The sequence below is a fragment of the Crotalus tigris genome, unplaced genomic scaffold (genome assembly GCF_016545835.1).
Source record: "Crotalus tigris isolate CLP2741 ecotype Arizona unplaced genomic scaffold, ASM1654583v1 scf7180000019970.211369, whole genome shotgun sequence".
Lineage (NCBI taxonomy): Eukaryota > Metazoa > Chordata > Lepidosauria > Squamata > Viperidae > Crotalus > Crotalus tigris.
In genome coordinates this window covers 116,955-134,651 of record NW_024097799.1, presented here as the reverse complement: position 1 = coordinate 134,651, position 17,697 = coordinate 116,955, and the positions used below count along the sequence as shown (strand labels likewise).

Genomic DNA, 17,697 nt, shown 5'->3' with positions numbered 1-17,697 from the left:
ATAAACACACATTTAGATTGTTGCATAAACACACCGTGTATAATTAAGATTAAGTGTGTTGTCTGAATTAAATAATGACATCATCATGACTCAGCTTATCATATGAATACTTTCTGTTTAATTGCTCAATACACACATGCTCCCCAAATGTAATAGATTTTCAGTCATTCTAATAATAAAAAAGGCTTTGTTCTGGCAGGAGAAGAGTAAGAAAAGTACACTGTATCACAATAATAATGGTCATGCAAGATATTGCAATATGTATACCAACAGCTCAAGCAGAAAATAAAGGGCAGGTACTGAATTAAGTATGAATACTGTGCTTGAAGTGTTTTTCCAAGAGAAGTAGGCAAGTACAATATGGTGGAACAAAAGCAAGAATCTTTCCAATTCTGCTCACTCAACCATGCACCACTTTTTCAGTCTAAACTATGCATATTTCTCAGAACTCTTCCTGCTTTTTTTAGTAGCACTAATTTTTCTATGGCATTTTTTTTTGTTAGTCCATCCTCTGATTCTACCAAACACATCAAAAGGATTTTGCACTCGCATTTCTCCCAATATTGAAAAATAAATACAATTCTGAATAGCATTCATTCAGCCATTTGCTTTTCCTTTTGAGGTCAAAGCAGAAGTAAATGAAACTTTTTGGTGGGCTGAAAGAAAGCTGTTCACTCAGAGTTTTGCCTCTGTGTGTGGCTGAGTGTACCGCTCCTTACTCATTAAGTACCTGTAGCTTAGATCAGGTTTTGTTTTTATTTAACTCAGTGCTTTTTTTCTAAAAAAAAAAATGGTGCCGGAACTCACACATGTCATACAACCCGCCTTGCCTACCCTACAAGGTTCCATCCAAAAAAGGTGCCGGAACTCCATTCTGGGTGTTCTATGAAAAAAAAACAACCCTGATTTAACTGCATTTACATAGCTTAGGTTCAGTTTACTTTACAGTATTTGCTTTTTTACAGTATTTATCTTATTTAATATCACACTTGTTTACTTAGTTTAGTTTGCACACACTATTTATTTATCATATTTAATATATTTCTTTAGTTTAGGATTAGTTTAATTTAATTTAGGACATTGAATTAAGGATGGAGATGTTCCTATACTATTTGGGGAAACTCCTGTCTGAGGTAAGAGATTCTCTTTTTTATTTATTTACTTGTCAACTTGCATGTGCAACTCTAGCATTAGTTTAGGAGTCAAAGAAATAACACAACAGATAACATGACAAAATAATAATAATGAAGAATATATTATAATAATGAAATATTCAAAGTAATCTAGGAACAAGCAAAAGTTGTTTTAGAATACTTTTTAAACTTGAATATTTTAAAACTATCTGTACTCTTTTCACCCTTTCTTGGTGAATTGTGTTAATATCTTCAATTTAAACACATCCACAGGACAGCTTTCCAGAAAGGCTGGGAAACAGGACTCCGCAGCCTTGCTTGGGGAACAAAGAGATGTAGGCAGTCATGGGTGTTGTGTCCTGAGCCTGCAAAAGCAGGCTCGGGACGTTGCTATGGTCCCGGGATGTTGCAAGCTGCCCGGGACCAGACTAAGTGGAGCCAGCCTGCATTAATGCTCAAGGCGCAAAAAGCGCGCCACTTTCTCATTGTAACCTTTTTGCCCGGGAATCTATATAATTAGAGAGAGGCCTGCGAGCCTCTGAGTTGTGTTGGAGCGAGCAGAAGAAGAATAAACAGTTGTTGGCTACAAAATGCGTGCTCTTCTTTCGCCATTAACTCAAGGACTTAACAATGGGGCTACTTGGAGCCCTCAAATCCCTCTTCCTAATTAAGTTTTAACATTGCTCGCCTCTTTTAAACTTTATATATGGGGCTCATATTTTTAATATTTCATTTGTACAATACCTAGAGTCCCTCTGTGAAGATGGGCAATTCTTAAATATGTTAAATTAACAAATAAATAGTATATGTTCTGTTCTCATGATATGCTAAACTGCATTGGCCATAAGTCCTGGTTAAACACCCAGCAGACAATTAGTGAATATGTCGATGGCCCCAATCCTCACCACCACTTCCTACTGTTTTTGGCTATGATGGATGGAGACAACTGCTGCAATGCATGGGTGCTATCTCCTCCCCCATATACCTGTTCTCATGACAATCAATCCATTTGCTGATATCACTGACTGCTCCCTCTGCCCAAACAAAACACCCGAGAAGAAACAGCAACTTTCATAAAGGCAGTATCTCACCCCATTACAGTTGACAGTGGGTTGGAAAAGGCCTTTGAATTGGGAAGGAAAATGGCAGAACAAACATTACCATGTCAAACCGTGGGGTTGATCCTATGGTTATGGTCACGCAGGACGGCACATCTACTGCCTCCATGGAGCCAGAGGAAGTAATTGAGATAGTTTCATATGATGTTACCAGGGATTTGTTTCAGCTTCTTGCCTCTGAGGAAATACATGGAGCACACTATATCAGCTCCACCACGTGTAGGCCAGACACATTCCCTATCGCAGTGGTGGCGAACCCATGACACGGGTGCCAGAGGCGGCACTTGGAGCCCTCTCTGTGGGCACATATGCCATTGCTCCACCTTGCCTCCCCCCGCAACCTCCTCCTCTCCAGCAGCCCCCCTGAAGGAGAGTCGTCCCCAAGTGTGGCCGACATGGAGCAGCGCAGTGAAGGACATGGCAGACATGCAGCATAGACAAGACTCTGCCCTTACACCCCATCATGCAGTTGATACTGCAGGTCGTGGGCAGAGGATGTGGTTGCCATAGCGCTGCTGGGCTTCATGGGCGATCTGTGGCAGGTCCTGGAGGAGGTGAGTGGTCCTGTGGGCAGGCGGGGTGGGGGATGGGGGAGCAGAATGGGGGCGGGGTGGGGGGGTGGAGCCAGTTTTTGAGCACTTGGTCTCTAAAAGGTTCGCCATCACTGCCCTATCAGTTTCTTTGGCAATTTTGTCAGTTGTTGAAAGAGTGATGGGCCTCAAGACTACTTTAAGAGACAAGGATTATTATTATTTTTTTTGCACCCTCTCCAGTCAGGATTCTGACTTGCGCAGAAACAGCAATTGGTTGCCCCTGGTGGATGACAGTCTCAGGACCTGGTTGGGGAAGTGCACCTTTCTAGGTTCTTTTACATTTCTAGGGGCTTCAGTATTATTAAGCAAAATATCCTGGACTGTTTACAAGGGTATGAAGTTGAGAGCAACTTGTAGTGATTCTGCTACTTCCTGAGTGGGTGGTAGCAGTTATTAGAAATAAGGGAGGAGAGGTGAACATGAAACTGCTGAGGGGAGATCATTCATCAGTTTCGGATGTAGGATCATTGATATACTGATGAAAACCAAGTGCACATCCCTGGGATGAGCCAAGGATATGATGAAAGTCCTGACCTAGAATTTGGGGCAGCTAGGCTCTAAACGATTGAATCCTATGTTGTTTGTCCCCCCAAAAAACCCTTTAAATTTAACATGAATACACATAGCAGTGGAACCAGAACGATAGATGTGGCAATGTCTTCTTTGATAATCAGCCCAGAACTATGGATAGAAACCGGTATAGATTTAATAGTATTTTTATATCACTGATTCCATTTGAACTCTTGACAATGTCAGAAGAATAATTTGGGGTTCCAATTTGAGCATAAAAATAAATAAAAATAAATAAAAAAGCTGTGAGGAAAGAAATACTTATTCCTAAAAGCAAACAGTTTGCCTTTAGGGGCAGCTGCTGGAAGATGGGATACAGCAGGAGATTTTTATGGGGGAGCTTGTCCGGGATGTGGAAGTGTTCATGTGCTGATTCTAGGGTGACACTTGAGGTGTGTTTGTGTGTGTGAGAGAGAGAGTAGGTATATATTCTTGTAAACATGCAGTTCCACTGGGAGACCTAATTTAATTAACTCTATTTGTGTTTATCCTTTGATATGTGGATTAGGTCTGGTTAACTTATTTGAGAGTTTGAGGAAGTTTAGGTAAAGGATTTTGCCTCATTTGCTATTTTTACTTGATTAATTTAGTTTCAATTTGATTCTCAATTAGTGGAGACACTGATTCTCAGACCATTGTGGATTCTTTTAATGTATTTAATATATTTTGTTATAAAACTTCTCACAATCATCCCTTGTACATATATTTATATATGTACACTATTAATGGGTATAGTTTATAATCAAACCTTTTCTCTGTTTGTAATATCATAAGGGAAAAACATCTTTAGGAAAAAGAGTTCATTAATTAATATTGTTAGAAGGAATACAATGATATAGTGTTTTAAACTATGCAGTCCTATGTTCTGGGAGGAAACTAATTTAAAAGTGTCAATACAAGGCCAATTATCCCAACAAGTGACAACCCTCACAATCTGTCACGCCCTGTCTTCCTCATGTTTTCCCCTGGAGTTTCACTTGATGGAGGTTCATTTAAGGCAGGGGTGTCAAACTGCCGGCTGGACACATCATGACAAAACCGCGCCCACCCCATTGCCGGCTATGGGGGAAAAGTTCCAATATGTCGCGCAACGTCACGAGTTTGACATGTCTGATTTAAGATCTTTGTTTTGCCCATGTGCATTGTGGATACATGGTACATCAATAATAACTGCATCTATTAGAACATGCCAATAATTACAAGCATACAAATGAATATCCAATTTTTCCCACTACCCCCCCACCCCCCGTTCTATGAGTCCCAGTATAGATCCAATCAATTCTATTGTTATTCTGTAATGACAATCTGGTAGGATGGTCTTGGCATCTATGTTGATCATCCAAAAGAGATGCAGTAAAACATCAGGCAGGCACTTTGGTTGACGAAGCTAACCAAGTCCAATGCTGTTTCATTTTCAGTAGCTTGGAGAACTCTTCCTGAAGTGACTGCAGTTTCTCCTACTGAAGTCTACTGAATCAAAAGACAATCGTTAGCATTACCGTGGAGGAGCCAGGATTCCATCACCGTACGTTTACACCCAGGAGAGCCAAGTCTGTTACTGAGTGCCCATTCAGGATCCATATCGATAGTATTGGGCATTTTTCCAGATGTATTTCTGTAGTTCTCAATTATGTCCACCAGGAGGAAAGCAGGTTCTTCTTTCCGCACCTTATGTCAGCAGTTCTCAACCTGTGGGTCGGGACCCCATTTGGGGTCGAACGACCATTTCATGGGGGTCGCCAAACAACGCAGTCCGCCATTTTTTTTCCCTTTTCCTTAGCTGTGCTACTCTCTTTTATTCTATTGGCTTTTGAAAGCCAATAGAATAGACTCTCTTGAATAGAGTCTAATTCTATTGGCTTTCAAAAGCCAATAGGAATTGTCCAGGCTGTCTCTGCCCTGCTGAGACCGCCAAAAGTCCCATTCTGCAAACGGTGCTGCAAGTTGTCTGCAGCGAAGGTGAGCTGTCTGGAAGTTTCCACCCCTCCCTGCTGAGCAACTACCAGGGATGGGAGGTGGGAGGCCGGCGGGCGCAGGGAGGGTTGCTGGCGCACGTGGGGCCCAGCAGGTGCCTTACCTCCCTTGGGCTGGGCCAGGTGGTGGCCTAGCCGGTGGTTGGCCTGCGCCGTTTCTGCCACTTGCCAGCTACGCCTCGGCCGATGCAGGGGGTGGCACTACGCGTGCGTGGCGCTCCCGGGCAGGGAAAGTCCTCAACTTATGACTGGTTGGGTAGTCCTCGACTTACGATCGGTTGGGTAGTGCTCGACTTACGACCAGTTGGGGGTTGCGGCATTAAAAAGGTTGAGAACCATTGCCTTATGCAAACCTTCTCTCTTGGGGAGAGGTTCTCTTGCTGGGCATAGACTTGATGAGGGTCAACAAATCATAGGGTCAGGTTAAAAATGGCTTAATTTCAAAGTGGCTTCCATTCCCATAGTCAGCAGGACACAGATTAGTTAAAAGAATACTTTAAAAATGATCAGTGCAATTAAGTAATTTGGGCTGTTTGCAACCTTAGAATCTGATAGGTTTCCCGTCTTGGGTCTTAGCTCTGTTGCCACCCATACTAGGATAGAACTATTTTCAGTCACCAATATCTTAAGGCAAGAATTGGCCTGTCCTTTACTTGAATTGTAAAGCTGACTAATACATTCCCAATTTGTAATAATTACCCAGAATAAGATCTGGCAAAGCTGGGCAAGTACATGAGAATATATTTATTTCTTGTATTGTTTTCAAAGCCAAGAGTTAGAAGCATTTTTCATGTTTCAGATAGACTATGCCTGTTCGTGGAGGCTTAATCAAATACTGTTTCCTTCCTCCCCTTTCACCCTTACCAGATGCCATGTTAAAGACAAAGATGAAACCTAGTAAACCTGAAACATAGTAAAAGTGCTCTCATGACCCATTTAGGATTTGCTAAAAGGTAAAAAAAGTCACACAACTTTAGATTTTTTTTTCTTACTGGCCCACAGGGAATTAACAATGCAGAAATATTCCTCTGCAAGGCAAATTATGGAGTTATTGGGAGAGGCTGAAATGCAAATTGGTCTTGGAGGCAACATAGCAGATTAGGCCACAGTATAGTATATTAGGTAATAACAGTTGGGAAAGCAAAAATGTGTCTTTTTCCTATGGCTGAGAGAAAATGACTTGCCCAAAATCACCCAGACTGCTTTCATGGCTAAGGTAAGACTTGAATTCAGATTCTTCTATTTTCTAGCTTGGTGCCTTAACCACTGGACCAAACTGGCTCTCATCACAAAATTGTTTACCTTCTTTTCCTTGGCTTTAAGAGAAAGGAAAACAAGTTTAGCACACATTTAGCAACAGCCAGTCTTCCTCTTTGTAGTTCCAAATGCATTATTTAGGATGCATGGATTAAAATGCAAAAATCATATAAATTTTACTACACAACATATGTTAGCCTCAGATCTTCTGAATCACGTTTCTTAAACTTCCTTATTACTGATCATATATACAGTATAAGCCTTTGTCTTGCTTCTTCTCTACATCCTACCTACTCTTCTAGAACAGTGTTTCTCAACCTTGACAATTTTAAGGCATGTGGACTTCAACTCCCAGAATTCCACAGCCAGCATTGCTGGCTGTGGATTTCTGGGAGTTGAAATCCACATGCCTTAAAATTGTCAAGGTTGAGAAACACTCTTCTAGAACATGGCATTCCTTTCTCAAACTCCCTGTTCTACAGTTACAAATCATTAACTTTCTTACACGCAAAGCATATACATTTATGAAAATCAAAGCTGTAAACATGGCAGTTATGCTTCTCATGAATTCCACTCATCTCTTATAATGCATTTTACACATACAAAGGCAGATGGGGCTAATATTACTTTTAATAGACAGACTGAAAAACAAGCTTTTGCTTGCAATTTCTTCCTCTTAATTAGCACATGTGATAAGTAAAACAGTAAGTTAACCAGGAATTAATTGAAGAAACCAGCTGACTAAAGTTGGGACTGATTAAATTATCTACCGGACTGTCCTTGCAGCATTGACAAACGAATTACAGACAAGAAAACATATTTGACCAAGACACTAACACAAGATTTTTCAAAACAGAACTCTTGACCCATTGCTTGTGGGGAAAGAATAAGAAAAGGAAGGAAAAGGAGAAAAAGATTTCTCTCCACATTGCCTTGCTAGTCAGGCAAGCCAAGGTGAAAAGATTATTCCTCAAAGCTTGGTTTTCATAAAGAGATTTAGAGGGAAGAAATGTTTAGCAGTTGCAAAAAGGTCAGAATAGGCTGCAAAGTGGAGAGGGATTAAAGAGTCTCCCCCTCCCCTTTTTTTCTCAGCCTTCAGCTTTTACTTGGAGGCTGGTAAATGCAGGTAAACTGAAGAAACAGACAGAAATATATTGCTTTCTATGCACTATTTTCATAGATCATCAAAACAGCATAATTAAGCCATTTTTTAAACTTTTCTTACTTTAAACATAAAATCTCAATATGCATACCTATACAATGATAGTAAAATAGTCTTTCAATTTAAACTCCAGGAAACATACATAAACTCAATAACTTAACTTTTCAAGAAAATAGCTCTTTTAAGGCTTTTTTGTTTTTTCTTTTATTACAATTGAAAGTTGTTTTGCCAGATTAAATTAAACTACTAGTCTCATCCCATATCTTAGTCCACATTTTTTTATATAAATCCTGTGCATTTTACTTTTTCATTCCTGTCTAAACCAGGGATCCACCCGCCTAAATCCAGGTGTCCAGCAACCTTCCTAATGGAGAGGGTGGGGAAACATGCAAAGCTGAAGTTTCCTATTTTCTTGTCCCTACCTTACATGTGTGTCCCAATCGGTTTGGGATGTACGTGTATATCCAGGAGATGACCTAAGTGAGGTACGTAGCTCTCCGATCTTTACCCGCTGTTCAGTTTTCAAGCCTTTCACGTGGGAAGACTGTTATATTTGGAGCAGTATGGGCACTTCTTCCCATCGTTTTTTTTTTTTTTTTTTTTGAATAAAACTCCTCACTCAGGAGCTCCTTTTTATTAAAAAGGTACGGGTCCCTCCATATATATATAAATCACAGTAGGTTGTGTGTGGAAAAATATATATATCCACTTTCCTAACTACCCCTCAAATTCTTGTGAGCTTTACCTGGTGGTGACTAAGAGACTTTGGATACTAAGGAGGATTGGCACTCCAAAGGCTGTAAATCACAGTAGGTTGGTGTGGAAAAATAGACTTGGAAAATATAAACTGTTTTTCTCCAAAAGTAAGCCCTCTCCCAAAAGTAAGCCTCAGCTAGTTTTCGGGGGGTGAGTCTAATATAAGCCCTCCTCCAAAAGTAAGCCCTACTTAAGAGCCTGCGCAGATGGCTGGTCACTGATTATACCTGGTTTCACCATAGACACAAGGTAAGCGGGGGAGACACAAGATAAGTGGGGGGAGCTTCTAGTGCCTCTGCAACGAGGCAAAGTTGATGGGGGAGCGGGGATCTGACCCATGGTATACTGGTTCTCTACTGCTGCCTGGCTTCTTGCCGCCTCGCGCATCACACCCGATGCCCCAGCCATCAGGCCGTGGAACAAGCCGGGTGGTGGTAAGGAACCAGTATACCGGCACATGGGTCAGATGGGAGGAATCTGCCAAGCCTCATGGCAGTGGCATTGAACACAATGTCTGAGGCAGCAGATGGCTGGCGGCAGTGGAAATCGGCTACGGAACAAGCTGGGTGGTGGTAACGAAGATTTTAAGGGACTGCTGTAATATTTTGCCCTCCCACCAGACAAGATGTGTTCAAAATGAAAGAGCTATTCTATCGAGTTCAAGAAAGGTATCATGGAGGACTCTCAGGGCAAGAATCTTATAGCTTTCTGCAAAGAGAACAAGTTGGATCTCCGTATGGTTGAAAATGGCGAGCAGAGTACAGTAACTTCAGCCAACAGGTGGATGGGGGAAATGCCAAGAAGCGAAAGTGTGGAGCAGCCATTATTTCCTCATCAATCTACATTCCTTCCCCTCGTTATGAAAGGGCATGTGTTACCTGCATGTTGGCAAATCGTTCTGGATGAAACAAAAGCCCCACCTCTAATCCTTTCTAAGGCAAGAGAGATAAAATTGAACATGTTTCAGGGATTTATGTTCTTGAAACTGAAAAAGCCTGGTGCACACAAGCTGTGATAAGGAAGTGGGTTGATTTAATGCTGCCACTTATTTTGTGAGGCGGGCAAAGAGGTCTGCTGGTTTGGGATTCAGCCAGCACTCACCGTGCAAAAGATATGAAGTTTCTTGCAGAGAGAGGAATTGACCAAATAATGATTCCTGCAAGAAGGGCTGCCTATCTCCAGATTCTGGATATTGCCATAAACAAGCCATTCAAGAACTTGCACAGGGAAATCAGTGACTACATTGAACACAGAATGGAGAGAAATCAGCATGGGAACTTTGTGAAGCCTAGCCTGCCAGAGGTCGTGACTTGGGCGAAGCATTCGTGGGATAAAATCACTGGCAGCTGTGTTGCCAATGCACTACAAGCAGGCTACATGGACGAGAAGTGTTCATTTAGGGAGACCGCGATTGCTGGACATGAGAGATTGGAGCCAATGGTTCTAAAGGAACTGGAGTCGCAAGAGGTGAAGGCTGGAATTTGGGGTTTGGGAGAGTGTGAAGATGTTTCAGAAAATGACATGACTGTTTTTGAATAAACTGAATAAATAAATGGTTGCTGTACATCACCACTGTGGTTGTGGGTGCCCTGGGTGGAGTGTGGGTTAGGGTTGGGGTTAGGCATTGAGGGTTAGAGATGGGAAGGCCTGGAAAAAACCCGGAAAACTGCTTTGGAAACAAATGGGAAAAACCGTTTCTTCCCCACTCAACTTTTCCTGTTTTTTTCCCCAGGGCTTCCTCAATTTCTTTTTATAGGTCTTGAAACAAGAAACAAGACCTTCCCTTCCAAGGAAGAAAAATGGCTGACCATGGCAGTAGGATTTGTCCTTCCATTTCTGGGAGAGAAATAGACATGTTTCAATTGATGGCTGTCTACTTCGGGAAGTCAAAATTGAGAATGTCATCTCTTTATCCTCAGGTTTGGTTGTACAAGTTCTAGTTCTTTTATTATTTTTTTTGCCAGGGCCTGTCTATTTTGACAGTGATGATAAAAGGGACTATGAGGAGCTAAAAAAGAAATATGAAAAATACCAGAAAGCAATCAACAGAGTGAATACAGTAAGTATCTTATGTGATAGTAAGAAATGACTAGTTTAAATTTCAGCATTGGTGGGTTAATATGTGATGTCTTTTGGGAATATTGTTTAACAGCACAAGTGTTTTTCCATAAAAATACAGAACAGAAGCAGATAGAAGAGGTGACATCCTCACAGGAGGAGCTGGCAGAAAAAGATCCACCATAAGAGCTGTAAGTCATTCATTTCCCTTACAATCCTGATTTAAGCCCCTCTTTTTGTCTGCGTATCTATATTTGATGACTGATGCATGCTTCCTTTAATTTCTGCATCTTAGTTGGAAGAGGAGAACGAGCGCTTAGCCAGCGAACTGGTCCAGCTTCTGAAGCAGAATGAGGAACTGAAGCACTTAATAAATCTTGATCCAGAAAGTGAGTATTATTTTAACTTAACAACATTGTAATTGTTTTCATTTTAAAAACAAAAATGATGTATTCATCTTGGCTGTATGAGTTCTAGTTCTTTTGGGTATTTTTTTTGCCAGGAAATGCTGACAGAGAGAAGAGGGAGGTTGAGGAATTAAAGGAGAAATACGACAAGTACCAGAAGGCAATCAGCAGAGTCAACACTGTAAGAATCTTACATGATAGTCATAAGTTAGAACAACCTCTGTAAGCAAGATTTTATAATGTATTAATTGTACTTGCTCAATTTCTTTTAACAGGAGGTCTCAAGAGAGAGGGAGAGGAGAAGAGACCTCATGAGAGCTCGGGACCGGGCAATCGATGCCATCTGCTCCCAGCTGCTGTCTATACCTTACTCGGAGAGAAAATTGTTGGTGAGTTTTGTCCTTCCACTTCTGGGAGAGAAATAGACATGTTTCAGTTGATGACTCTACCTCGTTCTAAAACATTTGTTTAACAATTTTCAGCCTCTGCAAGAAGCAAATAGGAGGAGACAGATGATTACGTCAAGAAGGTAAATGATAAAGTTTTTAAGGCATTACATGTTTTTTTCCATAGAAAAGTTATCATACAACATTTGGTAGTAAAAATCAAATCAATTTTGCAACACAGTGTTTATTCTTTTGCAGTATCTAGGTGTGAAGTGCAAGAAGGTCACTTGGTATCGTGGTCAAGAAAGTGACAATTCCCAACCACGGATCGTAGTGGAGACAGAGTAAATGTTTTGATTTGTTTTTGTTTCATTCTGAATATGGTCAATATTTCTGTGATTCTGAATGCTAAGGTCAGATTTATATTATTTAAGCTTAAATTGATAAAACAATAATGCAGAAAATAATAACTGTATCATTGCTTTTTTAAAAGAAAGTCATCAGAACTTGCAGTAATCTTGGCACCATGATTTTTATATGCCATGTGTTTAATACTGTTGCTGTTAAAACAAATGAAGTATGAGTCCTAATATTTCTTTGCCATTTAAAAATAGTGATTGAGAATAGTGATTGAGGAGAAGCTTTGTTCAAGATCTATGGCAAAATGGAAGACATTGTTGGTCAGTGATGAGAGACTGGGAGAGGCTAATATCAAGGTAGGAATATTTCAAGATTTGTTATCACCGCACTGATTCCTCTATCAAAAATACTGAATAACTCAGGCCATGTCTCTCAAACATCAGAAAAATCTTCCAACTATTCTACCTCCTTTACATGGGCAATCTGAAGCTGTGTGGAAAAACACCAGCTGAAATAGAATCGCAAGTTAACATTGTCCGTATATACAGCCGAGATATTGCAGTAGAGTTTGGACTGGACAAATGTGCCACCCTCACCATCAAACAAAGAAAAATAGTGAAAACTGAAGGAATCAAGATGCCCTGTGGAAACGACATCAAGAGTCTGGATGAAGATGATCACTATAAATATGTGAGCATCCTTCAAGGTGATAACATCAAGCATTCTGAATTCAAGGAAAAGGTTGGAAGTAAATACATCAAAAGAGTGAAGAAGATCCCAAAGTCCAAACTCAGTGGAGGAAATACTATCGAAGCGATCAGCCTCTGGGCAATTCCCATCATTAGATACAAAGCTGGAACAGTGGACTGGACTCAAGCAGGCCCTGAATGGGAAGACCAGAAAAATATGACAACAAATCATGCCCTTCATCCAGGCAGCAATGATGACAGACTCTACTTACGAAGGAAAATGGGTGGATGTGGAATGTTGCAAGCACACCAAAGGTTAAAGAAAACAAAAAAGGCACTTAAGAATATCTGAAGGACAATGAAGAACTAAGATAATATAATATGAAGGCTTACTGATGCATACAAAATCAGTAAGCTAACCATAATAAAAAAAGTATTTTGACTTTAAAAATATTTTTGGTTCAATTCAAAGCAGCAAACATACCTAATACTTCTATTTTCCCCACAGCAACACCCCTGTCAGGTGGGTTGGGCTGAGAAAGTGACTCTGTCCTGATCCTGTCCAAAGTCACCCTGCTATAAATTGCATGTTAACAAAAAGGGGATAAAGCTTTTGCACCCGACATCTGACTTTTTTTTTGTCACCTTAGACTGCAAAATTCCATTTGACTGGACTGTTCCTTTAGAGATCAAAGCCTTCTTCTTTGATACCTCTCCTAGAAAAAGTATACCTCCGTCCCCTTTTCTGTGAACACAATGTTCCTATTTGTAAAGGATTAAACTGGCATAAACCTATTGTCATGTGAGACAGGACTAAAGTTATGTCAGTTTTGAACAGGTGCTTCCCAATCCCTCGTTTAGTGACTGACTCATTTAGCAATTCATTCTTGGTTATGACACTGATGAAACAGTAGCTTTGTGGCCAATCCTCACATTGCCAATCTTCGCAGATCTGCAAAGCAAAAGAAAGCTAAAGTAAGATCATAAGCCCAGTGGTGGTTTCACTTAGTGACTGCTTTACTTAGCAACTGAGTTGCTGGTCCCAATTGTGGTTGTTAAACAAGGTCACCTTGTATAACTTCATCCTTGTCTGTGATAGAGAAATTAATTCAGAAAAAGTTCTGTCAGCAAGACTTCTGCCTAGTATCTGCCAGAATGTTTCTGCCAGAATGAGGATTTAATGTCTGGAAAACTGAAATTTACAACTGTTCTTTGTGAGGCCTGACAGGTCCACCTTTTTTTCACTCCTGAAAAGTATTTAACGTTCAACATTTGAAACCTCAAAAACATATTAATATAGGAGTATGGATGAGGCAGAATTTTAAAAGATTATAAATAGTAGTAACAAAAAGTGGAAAAAAATTTAGAAACTTGTGGTTTTCTCAAGACCCTGGTTTAGCTTGATGTGGTATGGCTTTGTTTGTCCCCACACCACTTTGCTTCCTTTACATTTGCACGTCAATACAATTTCGGTTCTATTTCTCCCTGTCTCTGTTCTCCTTTCCTAGTAGTCTTTTACTGCTTTACTACTTTCCCTCAGCTTTCTTATATTTGCATTTTCTCTCTAAGCTAGGTAGATGACACAATTTTGAATTCAGAGATCTGTCTATCTTATTTTGTCCGTCCATCCATCCATCCATCCATCCATCCATCCATCCATCCATTGCTTTGTAAGTACTTGATAAGCTGGTGGTAAATAGGCTGGTATTGACTGATAGGAGTGCTGATTTACCACCAGCCTATCAAGTACTTACAAGGTGAGGGCTGGGCATCACAAATAAAAGACAGCTAATGACTTAAACACCAGCCATCAACGCACCCCAATCGACATCTTTTTTTAAAAAAAAGCCACTTACAACAGATAGTATAAATACTACACACACTCTGCTAGAGAGAAGTTCCTTGAAGATGGGCACCAGCACAAGTCTGAAAGCTCAGAAGACTAAACCTCTGGTCCCAGTGACCAACCCAGATTGGATCCTGCAACTTTATCCTGGGACATGTATATTTGCCTTCATTCGTGGTTGATGTATGCCTGATTTTTATACAAAACAAGCGATGAATGTGTCAGATGCAATCAAATGCAGTAACATCAGGCTGTAAAGAGAATAGATAACAGCACTGTAAATAGAACTTAAGTACATGTGAGAACAATTAGTATTCATCTTCAAAATTAATGTGATTGATAAAAAACACTTTCCTAAAATGGACTATTGTTAGCTGCATTTCTCATAACCTTTGGGAGGGAAAAAAATAAACATTTTAACATGTAGTGGATCAAGATTGGATCTGGCTTCTCATTTACCTGTAGTTGCCAACGTATAGAGCAGGGATTATATTGCCAGACAGTTTTGCAGATATATCTCCCATCAAGTCTCCCAAGCCAAATTCATGAGTCACTTGGATTTTCTTATTTTTCTTTGAAGACGTCTCACTTCTCATCCAAGAAGTTTTTGCAGCTCTGACTGGATGATGGAGACTGGTCAAAGCTGAAGAAGCTTCTTGGATGAGAAGCGAAACATCTTCAAAGAAAAACAATGAAGTTGCCTCATGAAAAACCATCTTTGGGACAACTATGACCTGGATGACTGAGAATCTCCCTAAACACCTCATGATAGGAGCCCTGAAATGCAAGCTATTAATTCACTGAGGCCAGCCTCTTTACCACTGGATTGCACAGATGCTTCACACCATGTTTGACTATTGGATCAATGGCCATGACTTACCTCCTGATGGATGCAGTTGAACATCCTCAACACTGAACACTTGTAGACCTGGTGCTGTATACCACAAAAGCTTTTATCTGAACTATAGCACCTTTGTCTTGGTCCAGTTCTCTATTCCATAGAAGTAAAACTTCTGATTTCCAAACTCAATTGCAATTCTCTCATAGATGTCAATGTTTCCTGTTTCTGAGATTAAGGCAGAACTCTTCTTGTACCTCCTGCTTCTTTCAAAGATCTACATGGCCTCTAGCTATAAGGCAATCAAGATGATCAGTTAGAAAAGAAATTTTATATCAGTGTCAATATTATTGACAGAAATATTAGAACAAATGTCTATATTTAATTGTTATTTATCCAAATAATAAGAATTGTATTAATTCAAGGATGGCAAAAGAGAAGATTTTTGGAACATGAGAACGTCAAGCAAAGCTATTATGTGGACTAGAGAATTATAGAAACTGATTGTTATTGTTTTTTAAATATAAACCCAGACAACGCGATATTTACCAAATATTCAGGTGATTATGTAAAAAAAATTAATAAAACATATTTAAAAAATAAATAAAGTTCTGACCTTGAATCACAAGCCCTTTGCAATGCCGCTTCCCACCCTGAGACTGATTCGCACAGTTTCTTCATCCAAAAGCCTCAGCACAGTTCTTATATGAACCTTGCTGAGCTCACTTTTCCTCACTGGCTGCTGCTTCATGACATAAGGCAGTTGGAAACTTCCAATTGCTGTTGGGGCCTTCCAGCGAAAGCGTGGTTTGGCAGTTATGCTAACTGCTTCATACTCACCGCAATGTTTCCATCATTGCTGCTCTTTGCATTAGTGTTGTTGCCAGAAATAAAGATGGTGGTCTTCATCACTGAGGTGGATTTGGTGATGGGATGGTATCCCTTTGGCCTTGCTTTACTGATAGGAGAAATAAACGAGGGTTCTGGCTTTTAATTTATTTCATTCATTTATACCTTTCCTGGCCACTGACAAAGCTAACACAGGCAGTCCTCGACTTATGACCACAAATGAGCCCAAAATGTTTGTTGCTAAGCAAGACATTTGTTCAGTGAGTTTGGCCCTATTTTACAACCTTTCTTGGCACAGTTGTTAAGTGAATCATTGCAGTTGTTAAGTTAGTAACATGATTGTTAAGTGAATCTGGCTTCCCCATTGACTTTGCTTATCAGAAGGTCACAAAAGGGAATCACATGACCCTGGGACTCTGCAACTGTCATTAATACATGCCAATTGCCAAGCATCTGAATTTTGGTCACATGACACGGAGATGCTGCAACCGTCGTAAGTGTGAAAAATGGTCATAAGTCAATTTTTTCACTGACGTAACTTTGGTCACTAAGCGAACTGTTGTAAATAGAGGACTACCTGTACTCTCAGCGGTTATGGGCCAAAATAGTTTCTAGAGAGGCGGTTAAGTTCATGCCGAGCACCAGCCCGGAGCTTAATCTGGCAATGAGCTACACTTTGCCCAAGAAGGCTTAATCTTCATGTAAACTTAGCTAAGACTAAAGCTGTAGTAATCAAGGTTGTATTGGAAAATGCCTTTGCTGCGACAGGAATTCAGCCATTACAGCTGTTAGGAAATTCACTGGCTCTGTTGTGGGTCAACAGGGTGAGCTGCGCAGCACTGGAGCCCAATTGGTTTCTTTTTTACTTAGCAAAACACAATATACAGTACACAACTTAAGCTATGCTCCTCTAGCACGGAGCAACTCATTAAATCAGTTATTTTGTTTATGCCCACTAGAACTGACTAGGCCTGAAATATGTCAATGAAAACTCAATCATTATATTTCAATATTTTTTTTGTAAAAAAAACCCCCACCCAACAACAATAGATGTATCAATGCTGGTTTAGCTTATGCAGACTTAGGATATTACAGAAATATATGATTTCATACCTCAAATATTGGTGCAGTGTCACCAGTTTGCAATTTCATACAGGGCCCAGTGCTTTAAAAATGGTGGAGGCTTTTGATTTTTCAAGACTGCTTCAGGCCTAGTCTCTAAAAAAAGGTTAAATCATGGCTATTGGACCAAAGTTTGTTAATCTGCGACATTTCATTACTCATCCAAGTAAATTCATCAGTCAAAATAAAAAGAAATCAGTTAGGCAGAGAATCAGACAGTCGTTGGAATGTACCAACTCTTGCCAAACCAACTGCAGGGGTTTCTCTCCAAAATGTATTGAAATATGTCAATGAAAACTCAATCATCCCGGCCAAAAGTATCTAAAAAAGGTTAAATCATGGCAACTGGACCAAAGCTTGTTAATCTGAGACGTTCTCATTACTCATCCAAGTAAATTCATCAGTCAAAAAAAATATATTAATTAGGCAGAGAGTCAGACAGTCATTGGAATGTACCAACGTTTGCCACACCAATGTAAAATTTTCATAACTCTGTATAAACTAAGCCAGCATTAATACATCTGGTTTTTTTTTACAAAAAAAAAAAAGCCACCAAAAAAACCCCTAACCATCTGAATCT

General features: G+C 40.1%; 1 long non-coding RNA gene across 1 annotated transcript; it reads left to right on the top strand.

The window, feature by feature from the left end:
• Positions 1–6,972: 6,972 nt before the first annotated feature.
• On the top strand, positions 6,973–13,349 carry LOC120318016. The gene is made up of 3 exons (XR_005559391.1): positions 6,973–11,416; positions 11,510–11,556; positions 11,672–13,349. It is a non-coding gene; the product is annotated as an uncharacterized LOC120318016 (long non-coding RNA).
• The last annotated feature ends 4,348 nt before the right edge of the window (positions 13,350–17,697 follow it).